General features: G+C 36.3%; 2 long non-coding RNA genes across 2 annotated transcripts in view; one reads left to right on the top strand and one right to left on the bottom strand.

Moving 5' to 3' along the window:
- Positions 1 to 13,705, top strand: part of LOC137652181 (uncharacterized) — a 509,514-nt gene extending 495,809 nt beyond the window's left edge. Inside the window, exon 6 of the long non-coding RNA XR_011046210.1 lies at positions 12,983 to 13,705. This is a non-coding gene — a long non-coding RNA (uncharacterized lncRNA). The remainder of the gene's footprint in view (positions 1 to 12,982) is intronic.
- A 113-nt stretch (positions 13,706 to 13,818) lies between these two features.
- The window catches only part of LOC137651888 (uncharacterized), an 83,341-nt gene continuing 78,659 nt past the window's right edge, over positions 13,819 to 18,500 (bottom strand). Inside the window, exon 5 of the long non-coding RNA XR_011046120.1 lies at positions 13,819 to 14,141. This is a non-coding gene — a long non-coding RNA (uncharacterized lncRNA). The remainder of the gene's footprint in view (positions 14,142 to 18,500) is intronic.

The following is an 18,500-nucleotide window of genomic DNA, read 5'->3' on the forward strand; positions in this document are numbered from 1 at the left end:
TAAGGGCAGGGTAATTTGATATTGATTTTAAGGGCAGGGTAATTTGATATTGATTTTGAGGGCAGGGTAATTTGATATTGATTTTGAGGGCAGGGTTATTTGATATTGATTTTGAGGGCAGGGTAATTTGATATTGATTTTGAGGGCAGGGTAATTTGATATTGATTTTAAGGGCAGGGTAATTTGATATTGATTTTAAGGGCCGGGTAATTTGATATTGATTTTGAGGGCAGGGTAATTTGATATTGATTTTGAGGGCAGGGTAATTTGATATTGATTTTGAGGGCAGGGTAATTTGATATTGATTTTGAGGGCAGGGTAATTTGATATTGATTTTGAGGGCAGGGTAATTTGATATTGATTTTGAGGGCAGGGTAATTTGATATTGATTTTGAGGGATGGTAATTTGATATTGATTTTGAGGGCAGGGTAATTTGATATTGATTTTGAGGGCAGGGTAATTTGATATTGATTTTGAGGGCAGGGTAATTTGATGTTACTTTTGAGGGCAAGGTAATTTGATATTGATTTTGAGGGATGGTAATTTGATATTGATTTTGAGGGATGGTAATTTGATATTGATTTTGAGGGCAGGGTAATTTGATATTGATTTTGAGGGATGGTAATTTGATATTGATTTTGAGGGCAGGGTAATTTGATATTGATTTTGAGGGATGGTAATTTGATATTGATTTTGAGGGATGGTAATTTGATATTGATTTTGAGGGCAGGGTAATTTGATATTGATTTTGAGGGCAGGGTAATTTGATATTGATTTCGAGGGCAGGGTAATTTGATATTGATTTCGAGGGCAGGGTAATTTGGTATTGATTTTGAGGGCAGGGTAATTTGATATTCGATTTTGAGGGCAGGGTAATTTGATATTTGATTTTGAGGGCAGGGTAATTTTATATTGATTTTGAGGGCAAGATAATTTGATATTGATTTTGAGGGCAGGGTAATTTGATATTGATTTTGAGGGCAAGGTAATTTGATATTGATTTTGAGGGCAGGGTAATTTGATATTGATTTTAAGGGCAGGGTAATATGATATTGATTTTAAGTGCATGGTAATTTGATATTGATTTTAAGGGCAGGGTAATTTGATATTGATTTTAAGGGCATGGTAATTTGATATTGATTTTGAGGGCAGGGTAATTTGATATTGATTTTAAGAGCAGGGTAATTTGATATTGATTTTGAGGGGAGGGTAATTTGATATTGATTTTAAGGGCAGGGTAATTTGATATTGATTTTGAGGGCAGGGTAATTTGATAATGATTTTAAGGGCAGGGTAATTTGATGTTAATTTTGAGGGCAAGGTAATTTGATATTGATTTTGAGGGATGGTAATTTGATATTGATTTTGATGGATGGTAATTTGATATTGATTTTGAGGGCAGGGTAATTTGATATTGATTTTGAGGGATGGTAATTTGATATTGATTTTGAGGGATGGTAATTTGATATTGATTTTGAGGGCAGGGTAATTTGATATTGATTTTGAGGGCAGGGTAATTTGATATTGATTTCGAGGGCAGGGTAATTTGATATTGATTTCGAGGGCAGGGTAATTTTATATTGATTTTAAGGGCATGGTAATTTGATATTGATTTTAAGGGCAGGGTAATTTGATATTGATTTTAAGGGCATGGTAATTTGATATTGATTTTAAGGGCAGGGTAATTTGATATTGATTTTAAGGGCAGGGTAATTTGATATTGATTTTAAGGGCAGGGTAATTTGATATTGATTTTGAGGGCAAGGTAATTTGATATTGATTTTGAGGGCTGGGTAATTTTATATTGATTTTAAGGGCAGGGTAATTTGATATTGATTTTAAGGGCAGGGTAATTTGATATTGATTTTAAGGGCATGGTAATTTGATATGGATTTTAAGAGCAGGGTAATTTGATATTGATTTTGAGGGCAGGGTAATTTGATATTGATTTTGAGGGCAGGGTAATTTGATATTGATTTTGAGGGCAGGGTAATTTGATATTGATTTTGAGGGCAGGGTAATTTGATAATGATTTTAAGGGCAGGGTAATTTGATGTTAATTTTGAGGGCAAGGTAATTTGATATTGATTTTGAGGGCAGGGTAATTTGATATTGATTTTAAGGGCAGGGTAATTTGATATTGATTTTGAGGGCAGGGTAATTTGATGTTAATTTTGAGGGCAAGGTAATTTGATATTGATTTTGAGGGCAGGGTAATTTGATATTGATTTTAAGGGCAGGGTAATATGATATTGATTTTGAGGGCAGGGTAATTTGATATTGATTTTAAGGGCAGGGTAATTTGATATTGTTTTTAAGGGCAGGGTAATTTGATATTGATTTTAAGGGCAGGGTAATTTGATATTGTTTTTAAGGGCAGGGTAATTTGATATTGTTTTTAAGGGCAGGGTAATTTGATATTGTTTTTAAGGGCAGGGTAATTTGATATTGATTTTAAGGGCAGGGTAATTTGATATTGATTTTAAGGGCAGGGTAATTTGATATTGTTTTTAAGGGCAGGGTAATTTGATATTGATTTTGAGGGCAGGGTAATTTGATGTTAATTTTGAGGGCAAGGTAATTTGATGTTAATTTTGAGGGTAGGGAAATTTGATATTGATTTTGAGTGCATGGTAATTTGAGTTTCGAGTTTTTAAAATTACGAATATAAAAAAAATAAGGCTTGGCTTATTGGTAATGTTTGACAGTATTTTGGAAGGGGAATCTCTCTCTCTCTCTCTCTCTCTCTCTCTCTCTCTCTCAATTCAAATAGGTTTTTTTACTTCCTTTCTATCCCTCCTTTTAAAAATAAGGTTTTTCATTCTCTTAAGCGTTTTTTCTCAAGCAATTTGAAAACTTGACAATTTCACTCAAAAAGCATTATGTTTATTGCCTTGTTTGTCTGTATTTGTCTCGCTCCATGTCCAATATTTTGTTCCCCCTCTCTATTCATGTCCTATTATAAGTTGCCCTTCTCTATTCATGTCCAACTAAAGTATAAGTTGCCCTTCTCTATTCATGTCCAACTCTATTCATGTCCAACTATAAGTTGCCCTTCTCTATTCATGTCCAACTAAAGTATAAGTTGCCCTTCTCTATTCATGTCCAACTCTATTCATGTCCAACTATAAGTTGCCCTTCTCTATTCATGTCCAACTAAAGTATAAGTTGCCCTTCTCTATTCATATCCAATTATAAGTTGCCCTTCTCTATTCATGCCCAATTATAAGTTGCCCCTCTCTATTCATGCCCAATTATAAGTTGCCCCTCGCTATTCATGTCCAACTATGTTGCCCTTCTCTATTCATGTCCAATTATAAGTTGCCCTTCTCTATTCATGTCCAACTAAAGTATAAGTTGCCCTTCTCTATTCATGTCCAACTAAAGTATAAGTTGCCCTTCTCTATTCATGTCCAATTATAAGTTGCCCTTCTCTATTCGTGTCCCACTATAAGTTGCCCTTCTCTATTCATGTCCAATTATAAGTTGCCCTTCTCTATTTATGTTCAATTATAAGTTGCCCTTCTCTATTCATGTCCAACTGAAGTATAAGTTGCCCTTCTCTATTCATGTCCAATTATAAGTTGCCCTTCTCTATTTATGTTCAATTATAAGTTCCCCTTCTCTATTCATGTCCAATTATAAGTTGCCCTTCTTTATTCATGTCCCACTATAAGTTGCCCCTCTCTATTCATGTTCAATTATAAGTTGCCCTTCTCTATTCATGTTAAATTATAAGTTGACCTTCTCTCTTCATGTCCAATTATAAGTTGCCCTTCTCTCTTCATGTCCAATTATAAGTTTCCCTTCTCTATTCATGTCCAATTATAAGTTGCCCTTCTCTATTCATGTCCAATTATAAGTTGCCCTTCTGTCTTCATGTCCAATTATAAGTTGCCCTTCTCTATTCATGTTAAATTATAAGTTGACCTTCTCTCTTCATGTCCAATTATAAGTTGCCCTTCTCTCTTCATGTCCAATTATAAGTTTCCCTTCTCTATTCATGTTCAATTATAAGTTGCCCTTCTCTATTCATGTCCAATTATAAGTTGCCCTTCTGTCTTCATGTCCAATTATAAGTTGCCCCTCTCTATTCATGTTCAATTATAAGTTGCCCTTCTCTCTTCATGTCCAATTATAAGTTGCCCTTCTCTATTCATGTCCAACTAAAGTATAAGTTGCCCTTCTCTATTCATGTCCAATTATAAGTTGCCCTTCTCTATTCGTGTCCAATTATAAGTTGCCCTTCTCTCTTCATGTCCAATTATAAGTTGCCCCTCTCTATTCATGTCCAATTATAAGTTGCCCCTCTCTATTCATGTTCAATTATAAGTTGCCCCTCTCTATTCATGTTCAATTATAAGTTGCCCTTCTCTCTACATGTCCAACTATAAGTTGGCCCTCTCTATTCATGTCCAATTATAAGTTGCCCCTCTCTATTCATGTTCAATTATAAGTTGCCCTTCTCTATTCATGTCCAATTATAAGTTGCCCTTCTCTATTCATGTCCAATTATAAGTTGCCCCTCTCTATTCATGTTCAATTATAAGTTGCCCCTCTCTATTCATGTTCAATTATAAGTTGCCCCTCTCTATTCATGTTCAATTATAAGTTGCCCCTCTCTATTCATGTTCAATTATAAGTTGCCCTTCTCTATTCATGTCCAATTATAAGTTGCCCTTCTCTATTCATGTCCAATTATAAGTTGCCCTTCTCTATTCATGTCCAATTATAAGTTGCCCTTCTCTATTCATGTCCAATTATAAGTTGCCCTTCTCTCTTCATGTCCAATTATAAGTTGCCCCTCTCTATTCATGTTCAATTATAAGTTGCCCCTCTCTATTCATGTTCAATTATAAGTTGCCCTTCTCTATTCATGTTCAATTATAAGTTGCCCTTCTCTCTACATGTCCAATTATAAGTTGGCCCTCTCTATTCATGTCCAATTATAAGTTGCCCCTCTCTATTCATGTTCAATTATAATTTGCCCTTCTCTATTCATGTTCAATTATAAGTTGCCCTTCTCTCTTCATGTCCAATTATAAGTTGCCCCTCTCTATTCATGTTCAATTATAAGTTGCCCCTCTCTATTCATGTTCAATTATAAGTTGCCCTTCTCTATTCATGTTCAATTATAAGTTGCCCTTCTCTCTACATGTCCAACTATAAGTTGGCCCTCTCTATTCATGTCCAATTATAAGTTGCCCCTCTCTATTCATGTTCAATTATAAGTTGCCCTTCTCTATTCATGTCCAATTATAAGTTGCCCTTCTCTCTTCATGTCCAATTATAAGTTGCCCTTCTCTCTTCATGTCCAACTATAAGTTGGCCCTCTCTATTCATGTTCAATTATAAGTTGCCCCTCTCTATTCATGTCCAATTATAAGTTGCCCCTCTCTATTCATGTCCAATTATAAGTTGCCCTTCTCTATTCATGTCCAATTATAAGTTGCCCTTCTCTCTTCATGTCCAATTATAAGTTGCCCTTCTCTCTTCATGTCCAATTATAAGTTGCCCCTCTCTATTCATGTCCAATTATAAGTTGCCCTTCTCTATTCATGTCCAATTATAAGTTGCCCTTCTCTATTCATGTCCAACTATAAGTTGGCCCTCTCTATTCATGTCCAATTATAAGTTGGCCCTTCTCTATTCATGTCCAATTATAAGTTGCCCTTCTCTATCCATGTCCAATTACAAGTTGCCCTTCTCTATTTATGTCCAATTATAAGTTGCCCTTCTCTCTTCATGTCCAACTATAAGTTGGCCCTCTCTATTCATGTCCAATTATAAGTTGCACCTCTCTATTCATGTCCCACTATAAGTTGCACCTCTCTATTCATGTCCAATTATAAGTTGCCCCTCTCTATTCATGTCCAATTATAAGTTGCCCCTCGCTATTCATGTCCAACTATAAGTTGCCCCTCTCTATTCATGTCCAATTATAAGTTGTCCTTCTCTCTTCATGTCCAACTATAAGTTGGCCCTCTCTATTCATGTCCAATTATAAGTTGCTCTTCTCTCTTCATGTCCAACTATAAGTTGCCCCTCTCTATTCATGTCCAATTATAAGTTGCCCTTCTCTCTTCATGTCCAACTATAAGTTGGCCCTCTCTATTCATGTCCAATTATAAGTTGGCCCTCTCTATTCATGTCCCACTATAAGTTGCACCTCTCTATTCATGTCCCACTATAAGTTGCACCTCACTATTCATGTCCCACTATAAGTTGCACCTCTCTATTCATGTCCAATTATAAGTTGCCGTTCTCTCTTCATGTCCAATAATAAGTTGCCCTTCTCTCTTCATGTCTAATTATAAGTTGCCCTTCCCTATTCATGTCCAGTTATAAGTTGGCCCTCTCTATTCATGTCCAATTATAAGTTGCCCCTCGCTATTCATGTCCAACTATAAGTTGCCCCTCTCTATTCATGTCCAATTATAAGTTGCCGTTCTCTCTTCATGTCCAATAATAAGTTGCCCTTCTCTCTTCATGTCCAATTATAAGTTGCTCTTCTCTATTCATGTCCAATTATAAGTTGCCCTTCTCTATTCATGTCCAATTATAAGTTGCCCCTCTCTATTCATGTCCAATTATAAGTTGCCCATCTCTATTCATGTCCAATTATAAGTTGCCCTTCTCTCTTCATGTCCAATTATAAGTTGCCCTTCTCTCTTCATGTCCAATTATAAGTTGGCCTTCTCTATTCATGTCCAATTATAAGTTGGCCTTCTCTACTCATGTCCAACTATAAGTTGGCCCTCTCTATTCATGTCCAATTATAAGTTGGCCCTCTCTATTCATGTTCAATTATAAGTTGGCCCTCTCTATTCATGTCTAATTATAAGTTGCCCTTCTCTATTCATGTCCAATTATAAGTTGCCTTCTCTCTTCATGTCCAACTATATGTTGCCCCCCTCTCTTCATGTCCAATTATAAGTTGCCCTTCTCTTCATGTCCAACTATAAGTTGGCCCTCTCTATTCATGTCCAATTATAAGGTGCCCCTCTCTATTCATGTCCAATTATAAGTTGCCCCTCTTTATTCATGTCCCACTATAATTTGCACCTCTCTATTCATGTCCCACTATAAATTGCACCCCTCTATTCATGTCCAATTATAAGTTGCCCTTCTCTCTTCATGTCCAATTATAAGTTGCCCTTCTCTCTTCATGTCCAATTATAAGTTGTCCTTCTCTATTCATGTCCAATTATAAGTTGGCCTTCTCTATTCATGTCCAACTATAAGTTGGCCCCCTCTATTCATGTCCAATTATAAGTTGGCCCTCTCTATTCATGTCCAATTATAAGTTGCCCCTCTCTATTCATGTCCAACTATAAGTTGGCCCTCTCTATTCATGTCCAATTATAAGTTGGCCCTTCTCTCTTCATGTCCAACTATAAGTTGGATCTCTCTATTCATGTCCAATTGTAAGTTGCCTTTCTCTCTTCATGTCCAACTATAAGTTGGCCCTCTCTATTCATGTCCAATTATAAGTTGCCCCTCTCTATTCATGTCCAATTATAAGTTGCCCCTCTCTATTCATGTCCAATTATAAGTTGCCCTTCTCTATTCATGTCCAATTATAAGTTGCCCTTCTCTCTTCATGTCCAACTATATGTTGCCCCTCTCTATTCATGTCCAATTATAAGTTGCCCTTCTCTCTTCATGTCCAACTATAAGTTGGCGCCTCTATTCATGTCCAGTTATAAGTTGCCCCTCTCTATTCATGTCCCACTATAAGTTGCACCTCTCTATTCATGTCCCACTATAAGTTGCACCTCTCTATTCATGTCCAATTATAAGTTGCCCCTCTCTATTCATGTCCAATTATAAGTTGCCCTTCTCTATTCATGTCCAATTATAAGTTGCCCTTCTCTATTCATGTCCAACTATAAGTTGGCCCTCTCTATTCATGTCCAATTATAAGTTGCCCTTCTCTATTCATGTCCAATTCTAAGTTGCCCTTCTCTATTCATGTCCAATTATAAGTTGCCCTTCTCTATTTATGTCCAATTATAAGTTGCCCTTCTCTCTTCATGTCCAACTATAAGTTGGCCCTCTCTATTCATGTCCAATTATAAGTTGCATTTCTCTATTCATGTCCCACTATAAGTTGCACCTCTCTATTCATGTCCAATTATAAGTTGCACCTCTCTATTCATGTCCAATTATAAGTTGCCCCTCTCAATTCATGTCCAATTATAAGTTGCCCCTCGCTATTCATGTCCAACTATAAGTTGCCCCTCTCTATTCATGTCCAATTATAAGTTGTCCTTCTCTCTTCATGTCCAACTATAAGTTGGCCCTCTCTATTCATGTCCAATTATAAGTTGCTCTTCTCTCTTCATGTCCAACTATAAGTTGCCCCTCTCTTCATGTCCAATTATAAGTTGCCCTTCTCTCTTCATGTCCAACTATAAGTTGGCCCTCTCTATTCATGTCCAATTATAAGTTGGCCCTCTCTATTCATGTCCCACTATAAGTTGCACCTCTCTATTCATGTCCCACTATAAGTTGCACCTCACTATTCATGTCCCACTATAAGTTGCACCTCTCTATTCATGTCCAATTATAAGTTGCTGTTCTCTCTTCGTGTCCAATTATAAGTTGCCCTTCTCTATTCATGTCCAATTATAAGTTGCCCTTCCCTATTCATGTCCAGTTATAAGTTGGCCCTCTCTATTCATGTCCAATTATAAGTTGCCCTTCTCTATTCATGTCCAATTATAAGTTGCCCTTCTCTATTCATGTCCAATTATAAGTTGGCCCTCTCTATTCATGTCCAATTCTAAGTTGCCTTTCTCTATTCATGTCCAATTATAAGTTGCCCTTTTCTATTCATGTCCAATTATAAGTTGCCCCTCTCTATTCATGTCCAATTATAAGTTGCCCTTCTCTCTTCATGTCCAATTATAAGTTGCCCTTCTCTCTTCATGTCCAACTATAAGTTGGCCCTCTCTATTCATGTCCAATTATAAGTTGCCCTTCTCTCTTCATGTCCAATTATACGTTGCCCTTCTCTCTTCATGTCCAATTATAAGTTGGCCTTCTCTATTCATGTCCAATTATAAGTTGGCCTTCTCTACTCATGTCCAACTATAAGTTGGCCCTCTCTCTTCATGTCCAATTATAAGTTGGCCCTCTCTATTCATGTTCAATTATAAGTTGGCCCTCTCTATTCATGTCTAATTATAAGTTGCCCTTCTCTATTCATGTCCAATTATAAGTTGCCTTCTCTCTTCATGTCCAACTATATGTTGCCCCCCTCTCTTCATGTCCAATTATAAGTTGCCCTTCTCAATTCATGTCCAACTATAAGTTGGCCCTCTCTATTCATGTCCAATTATAAGGTGCCCTTCTCTATTCATGTCCAATTATAAGTTGCCCCTCTCTATTCATGTCCAATTATAAGTTGCTCCTCTCTATTCATGTCCCACTATAATTTGCACTTCTCTATTCATGTCCCACTATAAATTGCACCCCTCTATTCATGTCCAATTATAAGTTGCCCTTCTCTCTTCATGTCCAATTATAAGTTGCCCTTCTCTCTTCATGTCCAATTATAAGTTGGCCTTCTCTATTCATGTCCAACTATAAGTTGGCCCCCTCTATTCATGTCCAATTATAAGTTGGCCCTCTCTATTCATGTCCAATTATAAGTTGCCCCCCTCTATTCATGTCCAACTATAAGTTGGCCCTCTCTATTCATGTCCAATTATAAGTTGGCCCTTCTCTCTTCATGTCCAACTATAAGTTGGCCCTCTCTATTCATGTCCAATTATAAGTTGCCTTTCTCTCTTCATGTCCAACTATAAGTTGGCCCTCTCTATTCATGTCCAATTATAAGTTGCCCCACTCTATTCATGTCCAATTATAAGTTGCCCCTCTCTATTCATGTCCAATTATAAGTTGCCCTTCTCTATTCATGTCCAATTATAAGTTGCCCTTCTCTCTTCATGTCCAACTATATGTTGCCCCTCTCTATTCATGTCCAATTATAAGTTGCACTTCTCTCTTCATGTCCAACTATAAGTTGGCGCCTCTATTCATGTCCAGTTATAAGTTGCCCCTCTCTATTCATGTCCCACTATAAGTTGCACCTCTCTATTCATGTCCAATTATAAGTTGCCCCTCTCTATTCATGTCCAATTATAAGTTGCACCTCTCTATTCATGTCCCACTATAAGTTGCACCTCTCTATTCATGTCCCATTATAAGTTGCACCTCTATTCATGTCCCACTATAAGTTGCACCTCTCTATTCATGTCCAATTATAAGTTGCCCTTCTCTCTTCATGTCCAATTATAAGTTGCCATTCCCTAATCATGTCCAATTATAAGTTGGCCCTCTCTATCCATGTCCAATTATAAGTTGCCCTTCTCTATTCATGTCCAATTATAAGTTGCCCTTCTCTATTCATGTCCTATTATAAGGTGGCCCTCTCTATTCATGTCCAATTATAAGTTGCCCTTCTCTATTCATGTCCAATTATAAGTTGCCCCTCTCTATTCATGTCCAATTATAAGTTGCCCTTCTCTCTTCATGTCCAATTATAAGTTGCCCTTCTCTCTTCATGTCCAATTATAAGTTGCCCTTCTCTCTTCATGTCCACCTATAAGTTGCCCTTCTCTATTCATGTCCAATTATAAGTTGGCCCTCTCTATTCATGTCCAATTATATGTCGCCTTTCTCTATTCATGTCCAATTATAAGTTGCCCTTCTCTATTCATGTCCAATTATAAGTTGCCCTTCTCTTCATGTCCAACTATAAGTTGGCCCTCTTTATTCATGTCCAATTATAAGTTGCCCTTTTCTATTCATGTCCAATTATAAGTTGCCCTTCTCTATTCATGTCCAATTATAAGTTGCCCTTCTCTATTCATGTCCAATTATAAGTTGCCCCTCTCTATTCATGTCCAATTATAAGTTCCCCGCCCCTCTCTATTCATGTCTAATCATAAGTTTCCCTCTGTGTTCATATCCTATTTTTTCTCCCCCCTTTCTACTCATGTCCAGTTTTTGTTCGCCTTTTAGTCTTGTCTATATTTAGTTCCCCTTGAATATTCATGTCCATTTTTTTCCCTATGTATATTCGTCCAATTTTCTATTTCTGGTCTCTAGTCATGTCCAAATTTTTGTGACCCCCTCTATTCATGTCCATTTTCTTGTCCCTTTCTCTATGCATGTCCAATTTTATATTCCCCCTCTCCATTCATGTCCAATTTTATATTCCCCCTCTCCATTCATGTCCAATTTTATATTCCCCCTCTCTATTCATGTCCAATTTTATATTCCCCCCTCTATTCATGTCCAATTTTATATTCCCCCTTTCCATTAATGTCCAATTTTATATTCCCCCTTTCCATTCATGTCCAATTTTATATTTCCCCTCTCCATTCATGTCCAATTTTTTTGTTGCCCCCTCCCTATTCATGTCCAATTTTTTTGTTGCCCCCTCCCTATTCATGTCCAATTTTTTTGTTGCCCCCTCCCTATTCATGTCCAATTTTTTTGATGCCCCCTCCCTATTCATGTCCAATTTTATATTCCCCTTTCTATTCATGTCCAATTTTTTGTTGCCCCCTCTCTATTCATGTCCAATTTTATATTCCCCTCTCTATTCATGTCCAATTTTTGGTTGCCCCCTCTCTCTTCATGTCCTATTTTTTGTTGCCCCCTCTTTATTCATGTCCAATTTTTCCCCCTCTGTTCATGTCCAATTTTTTGTTGGCCCCCCCTATTCATGTCCAATTTTTGTTCCCCCATTCATGTCCAATATTTGTTCTCCCAGAATGTTCATGTTCAATTTTTGTTCCCCATGTATATATTCATGTCCAATATTTGTTCTCCCAGAATGTACATGTTCAATTTTTGTTTCCCATGTATATTCATGTCCAATATTTGTTCTCCCAGAAAGTTCATGTCCAATTTTTTTCCCCATGTACAGTATTTTCTACCCAATTTTCTATTCCCTCTCTCTAATCATGTCCAATTTTTGTTCCCTTTCTATTCATGTCCAACTTTTGTTCCCCCCCTCTCTATTCATATCCAAATTTTCGTTCCCCTTCTATTCATGCCCAATGTCTTTTATTTCACCTCTATATTCATGTCCATATTTTGTTCTCTCCTCTCTACACTCTTCTAAGTCCCTTATCTAAATTTATTTTCTTTATGCCAGTATTTTTTTCTTTCATTTAAGTCAAAATTTATATGTTGATCTTCCATTGATTCTCATTCTTCATATGTTTTATTGTTGGTTTTATATGTGGTAATTTGTCCCTTATTCAATTTCAACGATAATACCATTTTTTCTCTTTTATAATTGTTTTATATCTAGTTTTAGGAAATAATTGTTTGACTCAAAACTCTCAGAATTTGACATACTGATCAGGGTTAATTTTAGGTTAATAATTGACTCAAAGCTCTCAGAATTTGGCTTTCCGATCAGAGTTTAATTTAAGGAAATAATTGTTTGACTCATAGCTCTTAGAATTTGACATACTGATCAGGGTTTATTTTAGGGAAATAATTGACTCAAAGCTTTCAGAATTTGACATACTGATCAGGGTTTAGTTTTAGTGAAATAATTGAATCGTAACACTCAGAATTTACCTAACTGATCATGGTATATTGTTTGAGAGCGTTAAAAATCTTTGCTTAGTTTTATTTCGTATACAAAATATATAAGTAAATAATTATAGCCATGAAAAGGAAAATGAAAAGATTATTGGTTAGTACTAAAGTCCAAATGAGTGCGTCCGTCGATATCACCAATTTGGACTTGGGTGTGTGTAACTCCTATCAAAGTCTTTCATTTCTCATTTCGTAGCTATGGTCATGACGTGTCAGTGAATTCAACGGAGAAAGAAGGGATATTTTGTCTAGTCTCTAGTAAAATTTCATCAGTCAGGAATTATTTCATGTAAAACATGTTACACATGAAATATACGACAATACTAATTCAGATTTTATTATTCACAGGAAATGAGCTAAGATAGCAGAGTGTGTCTGCCAGTCCTGTGAGCCATCAAGAGGAGAGCGCCAGTCCTGTGAGCCATCAAGAGGAGAGCGCCAGTCCTGTGAGCCATCAAGAGGAGAGCGCCAGTCCTGTGAGCCATCAAGAGGAGAGCGCCAGTCCTGTGAGCCATCAAGAGGAGAGCGCCAGTCCTGTGAGCCATCAAGAGGAGAGCGCCAGTCCTGTGAGCCATCAAGAGGAGAGCGCCAGTCCTGTGAGCCATCAAGAGGAGAGCGCCAGTCCTGTGAGCCATCAAGAGGAGAGCGCCAGTCCTGTGAGCCATCAAGAGGAGAGCGCCAGTCCTGTGAGCCATCAAGAGGAGAGCGCCAGTCCTGTGAGCCATCAAGAGGAGAGTGGCGACCCCCTCCCCCCATATAAAAAGAACTCAGCCGGTAATCCAGGGCTTTTCTAACGCAGTTTCTGGACACTCTTCGTAAACGTTTTGAATATATAAAGAATTTTTTTTTTTTTTTTTTTTTGGCTGCTTGGGCGGTTTTCTGGCAGTGAAGTTTTCCATGGCCTGTCAACTTTGTATTTCAGTGTTTTTATGTTGCCTTGAATAATAATTATTTGCCCTAAATCTAGTTTTTTGGCTTTGTTATTTTGCCTGTCAACTCTGTGTATGACAATTATTCGCCCTAAATCTAGTTTTTTGGCTTTGTTATATTTTGCCTGTCAACTCTGTGTATTACCATGTTCAAAGTCTCCAATATGAAAAATAAAACAAAAATAAAAAAAAGGTTTCATTTCAAAACCACAAATTACAGAAAAAGGGTGTATTCAAAGAATTGAAGTATTGATTCACAGGTTTATTTTATTTGAAGGTTTCTCACAGATACAGCATAGAATAGTGATTTAAGAGTTCAATGAGTACTCATTTTTGGCCTCGAGTTGCCTTTAGCTATTTTGTTTTTGAATATTTTAAGATAGGTTTGCAGACCTTTTGGTACCAGGGAAGAATGCACGCCCAGGGTCATCCTCACGAGTGGTGGTCTGGGGCTAGTTCCGAATTCTTCCAGTACCGGCCGGAGGAGGGGCAATGCCCTGTTACTCTTCCGGGAATACCCCCCAATCTGCTCCTGGGAGCACCAGAATTCCAACCCCTTCTGAAGAGTTATACGAATACTTGAAACATAGAAAATGAGAATCAGTATTCAAGTTAGCCAAATGCACTGGGATACTTATGCGTATGCATAGAATATAGGAAAAAGATGCAAATTTATCAATACATATATACGAGAAACTCGAAGTGGGAATCATATATGCAAATTAGCCAATGGACTGGAAAAGTTATACATGCATATTTTATATGCTTCAAGTATGAGATTCATAATTATTAGCCAAATGAAACTGATAAATTACTTAATGCTAGACAAATCCTGATATGGACACGAAATTTTAGATCAATTGAATTATGTATAGGATATGTTTCTAGGAAAGATGATGCCATTGTTAGGCAAACTCAAAAATTCATTGTACAGTATAGGAATAAAATATCCAAAATATGGTTAAATTTATACTTATTAGAGAGTAAAGAAAGATAATTGTTTATGCTTTAAAAAACGAGACAACCAGCCTATTACACATAAATGTGATGAATAGAATGTATAGAAAAAAATCCATGATTCATGTGAAAAAAAGTTTATGGTGTGACTGAACGACGATGTGCAAAATATGGTTCTGGAAATAGTAACAATTTTACTGCATTTGGAATGGCATCTAAATTGCCAATCAAAAATTCTATATGATTGTCAACTACAGTCTATAATGAAAAAGTAAGGTCAGTCTATAATGGAAAAGTAAGGTCTTTTATAGTATCACAAGTGAGATACAGTTTATGTATTTATGTGGTTTAGTGTATAATACAGACGGGAAATACTGATATTTAGTAAAGCGTTGATATTATATTTAGTAATCTAATTTTCAAAAACAAATATTTTGGGTCCCTATATCCTAAAAACAATGTAATGAAACCAGTCTTTATCATTAACTACTAGAACCCTACTATGAGATGACACAGAGGAACAGAACCCTTTTATTATTATTATCATCATCATCATCATTACTTGCTAAGCTACAACCCTAGCAGGATGCTATAATAAGCCCAAGGGCTCCAGCACAGAAAATAGCCCAGTGACGAAAGGAAACAATAAAAAAATAAAATATCTTAAGAACAGTAACATTAAAACAAATATCTCGTATAAACTATAAAAAAAAATGTTAAAACAAGAGGAAGAGAAATAAGATAGAAAGTAGAGAAATAAGATAGAATAGTGTGCCAGAGTGTACTTATATTTAGGGTGAAGTCGGTGGTAAATGTTTCAGAAGGATTTAAGAATATTATTAGCTGTATCTAGAACTGTGTCAATTTTTATTTACTACAAAAATGGACGAAGTAACGTTGAAGTTGCCTGAAATGCAGAGAGAGCCTGGAAATGAAATGAAGGAAGAACACTAATTGGATGATGCTGTGAATAGAGAAGAATGGAGGGAAGGTGAATTAGAGTTTTAATATATTTGTAGGCGATCGACCTCTGCAAACAGGTGATTGAAAAGGGAAAGGTGGAATAGTGGTCATGTGAGAAACTTAAATCTGAAGGAACATCTGTTTCAAAGTAACTTTGGTCAGCATGGTTGTGATTGAAAAGGGAAATGTTGAATGGTGTTCATATGAGAAACTTGAATCTGAAGGAACATCTGTTTCAAAAAAACTTTGATCAGAATGGTTGTGATTGAAAAGGGAAAGGTTGAATGGAGGTCATGTGAGAAACTTAAATCTGAAGGAACATCTGTTTCAAAGTAACTTTGGTCAGAATGGTTGTGATTGAAATGTTGAATGGAGGTCATGTGAGAAACTTGAATCTGAAGGAACATCTGTTTCAAAGTAACTTTGATCAGAATGGTTGTGATTGAAAAGGTTAAGGTTGAATGGTGGTCATGTGAGAAACTTAAATCTGAAGGAACATCTGTTTCAAAGTAACTTTGGTCAGAATGGTTGTGATTGAAATGTTGAATGGAGGTCATGTGAGAAACTTGAATCTGAAGGAACATCTGTTTCAAAGTAACTTTGATCAGAATGGTTGTGATTGAAAAGGTTAAGGTTGAATGGTGGTCATGTGAGAAACTTAAATCTGAAGGAACATCTGTTTCAAAGTAACTTTGGTCAGCATGGTTGTGATTGAAAAGGGAAATGTTGAATGGTGGTCATGTGAGAAACTTAAATCTGAAGGAACATCTGTTTCAAAGTAACTTTGGTCAGAATGGTTGTGATTGAAAAGGGAAATGTTGAATGGTGGTCATGTGAGAAACTTAAATCTGAAGGAACATCTGTTTCATAGTAACTTTGGTCAGAATGGTTGTGATTGAAAAGGGAAATGTTGAATGGTGGTCATGTGAGAAACTTAAATCTGAAGGAACATCTGTTTCAAAGTAACTTTGGTCAGCATGGTTGTGATTGAAAAGGGAAATGTTGAATGGTGGTCATGTGAGAAAATGTGGAATGGTGGTCATGTGAGAAACTTAAATCTGAAGGAACATCTGTTTCAAAGTAACTTTGGTCAGAATGGTTGTGATTGAAAAGGGAAATGTTGAATGGTGGTCATGTGAGAAAATGTGGAATGGTGGTCATGTGAGAAACTTAAATCTGAAGGAACATCTGTTTCAAAGTAACTTTGGTCAGAATGGTTGTGATTGAAAAGGGAAATGTTGAATGGTGGTCATGTGAGAAACTTAAATCTGAAGGAACGTATGTTTTAAGAGTAACTTTGTTCAGAATGGTCAAGTTCCCTGCAAGAAAGTGATTTAAAAAAGAGAACTAAATAAAGTCAGTTGCTTCATTGAAGAGAACAGCAGAGATAGAACTCCCTCTGTGAATAAGTACTTATTGAATGCAGTATGTAAAGGTGATAAGGATCAATCACTGGTGAGAGATGAATGCAGACATAGGGAAAATTGCAGAAGAATGTGAAGAATAAGAGTATGATTCATGTGGAAGAATAGAATGACAGAAAAGGAAATAAAATATGGAGTCAGATTCTCCTGAGAGAGAGAGAGAGAGAGAGAGAGAGAGAGAGAGAGAGAGAGAGAGAGAGAGAGAGAGAGAGAGAGAGAGAGAGAGAGAGTGGTGTTATTAAACTAGAAAGTGTATGAAAACATATTTTAAAGGAAATTCAAGTAGCGTTTAGAATGGAAAATTAAGCAAGACAGAAAGGAATGTCTGGCATAGCTTTACATAAGGGTTATTTATATACTTTGTCGTACTGTCTGTATTAAGTTGATTTGTGCAAGGTTAATGAGTGCAAGTAGATAGTTCATTGAATAAAACTCTGTACTGTAATGCATAATGCTTATTTGATTCTAGTCCTTGCAGCTCCAAGGAAATGTAAAAGAAATTTATAGTTTATAATAAACTAAAAGGAAAAGTACATAAATAACACTAATAGAGCATACAACATAAGGGAAAGGACAACGTGCCAAGGCAACAGATAGATAGGCATTGAGAAGCTGGACTTTAACAAGCTTGCTTCAGTATATCACCAGATATAGCAAGAATTAGTTGGGGGGGGGGGGTGTTGGAGTCTATTAGTGATAGGCTCTGGGTCACGTGCTGTTAAGGGAGGTCACAAGTTGATATTTGAAACTATTGATTGATTGATTGATTTGAGGTTTTCTGGCATCCTGAGATGACAGTACTATATTTTATTATTATTATTATTATTATTATTATTATTATTATTACTTGCTAAGCTACAACCATTGTTGATAAAGCAGGATGCTATAAGCCCAGGGGCCCCAACAGGGAAAATAGCCCAGTGAGGAAAGGAAATAAGGAAAAATAAAATATTTTAAAAACAGTAACAGTAAAATAGATATTTCCTATATAAACTATAACAATTTAACAAAACAGTGGAAGAGAAATTAGATAGAATTGCGTGTCCGATTGTACCCTCAAACAAGAGAACTCTGACCCAAGACAGTGGAAGACCATAGTACAGAGGCTATGGCCCTACCCAAGAATAGAGAACAATGGTTTGATTTTGGAGTGTCCTTTTTCTAGAAGAGCTACTTACCACGGCTAAAAGGTTTAAATAAATGAAAGCAGACATCAAGACTATTTCAGATGAATTTGATAAAAAGACCATGTATAGGAGAACCAATAATTCATGTGAAAGGATGGAGAGACAGAAATAAGTGTCAACCATTTAGTATTTGTAAGTTCTTGTGTGAGACCAAGAATCTTCTGTGAGATTAAAGGAAACAGTGAATGAGAAAGTGTAAAATATGAGTGTGGAAATATAAGGAAATGGAAAGAATGTTACTGAATTTAGAGTGCAATATAGAAAAAAGAGAAAAGAGTCAAGTAACATTATAGACAAATATCCTGTTGATTCCAAAATGAAAGGAGACAATGTAAGGTCTTGTATAATATGACATGTTAATTATGTGGTTTAGTGTACGATAGAGACCGAAGTAACACTGAAATTT

The sequence above is a fragment of the Palaemon carinicauda genome, chromosome 13 (assembly GCF_036898095.1).
Source record: "Palaemon carinicauda isolate YSFRI2023 chromosome 13, ASM3689809v2, whole genome shotgun sequence".
NCBI lineage: Eukaryota > Metazoa > Arthropoda > Malacostraca > Decapoda > Palaemonidae > Palaemon > Palaemon carinicauda.